Raw genomic sequence first — 1801 nt, 5'->3', positions numbered from 1 at the left:
TGATCTTAACGACCCTTGGTGGCGTGAAAAGCTTAGTGATGATGAAGATCTATTTGATATAGATGTTGATGGGATTGATGATGGGGCTGGACCATCAAAAACACAACCCAATACGTCCAATGTAGCAGAGTGTGAGGATGTGGAACAAGATAGGGATGAAAGAGGTGTAGAAGAGGGTGATGAAAATGGAAGTGATCATCATGAGAATGATGAGGGAGAGGCTGCTGTTGATGAGCAAGATGAAGGGAATAATAGTAGGGGTAAATTTAAGAAATCATTTGATGACGATGATGATGATGATGATGATGTTGACAACTCCGACATGGGTAGGAGTGATATTCTTGTGTCACCAGTCCTTAGTGATGAAGATGGTGAAGCCGTATCTGCACCCACATTAGATTTTCATGCTGTGAATCTAGGGGATCCAGCCATTCGGCTTCAGATGAAATTCCTAAATATTAAGATGTTTAGGGAAGCTGTTAGGGTGTATAACCTAAAGAGGGGGAAGGATGTCAGATTTTTAAAAAAATGAAACAATGAGGCGTGTAGCGTTATGTAGAGAAGCCAAATGTAAGTATTGAGTGTATGCAAGGAAGATGCCTGAGGAAGAATCATTTCAGGTGAGATCTGTACACTCTAAGCACAGTTGTGGTCGGAAATACAGAAATACAATAGTCAACTCCACTTGGATTGCGAACAAGCTAATTGACAAGTTTCGGGTTCAGCCCAACATGTCTTTGGAAGTAATCCAACATGAAGTGAAAGACAAATGGCGTGTGGATGTCAATCCAACTATGATGTACAGAGCTAGGAGGAAGGCCAAGCAAAAGTTATATGGGAATCTTGAGGGCCAATATCGGAGGTTGTGGGACTATTGTGAAACATTGAGGCATACTAACAGTGGAAGCTGTGTTCTGATGAAAGTAGACGGACCAAACCCAAACTTGCCTCCAAGATTTAGAAGATTGTATGTTTTTCTGGCAGCCATGATGAAGGGCTTTCTAGAGGGTTGCCGGCCTTTCATAGGGGTAGATGGGTGCTTCCTAAAAGGACCATTCAAGGGCCAACTCCTGTCTGCAGTTGGAAGAGATGAGAACAACATGTATCCAATTGCTTTCGCGGTTGTCGAAGCTGAGACGAAAGACAGTTGGATTTGGTTCCTTGAAACACTCATTTCTGATCCTGGTACCTATGCTAGGCATGCTAGGCCTACATTCATTTCAGATCGGCAGAAGGTAACATTTTAGTCACACTTTATAAAATATTCATGCATTTTGTTTGACTCGAGAAAATGTAACATTTTATAATTTTTTTTTTTTTTTTTTGCAAGGTCTTATGCCTGCTTTTGAGGTTGTTGTGCCAATGGCTGATCATAGGATATGTGTTAGGCATCTATATGCCAACTTTAGAGACATTTGGGGGGCATCGAGGGTTGGCATTGAAGGAACAATTATGGGCTGCAGCGTCTTCATACACAGAATATGCTTTCAATGATCATATGGAAGAGTTGAAGAAAATGAACACAAACGCCTATGAGTATTTGAGTAATGTTGACCCTAGCGGGTGGTGTAGGGCATGGTTTAGTGACTACTCAAAATGCGACCTACTAGTGAACAACATCTATGAGTGTTTCAACTCATACATTTTAAAGGCTCGTGACAAGCCCATATTGACGATGTTGGAGATGATAGGGAAGAAGCTGATGAGAAGATATCAAGCTAAGAGGGAAGGGATAGAGAAATTGATTGGGAAGTTATGCCCTAGGATTGCTACAAAGTTGGAAGCAATTGGGTTGGAAGCA

The sequence above is a fragment of the Corylus avellana genome, chromosome ca6 (genome assembly GCF_901000735.1).
Source record: "Corylus avellana chromosome ca6, CavTom2PMs-1.0".
Taxonomy (NCBI): domain Eukaryota; kingdom Viridiplantae; phylum Streptophyta; class Magnoliopsida; order Fagales; family Betulaceae; genus Corylus; species Corylus avellana.
Note: the sequence above shows the minus strand (reverse complement) of the source record.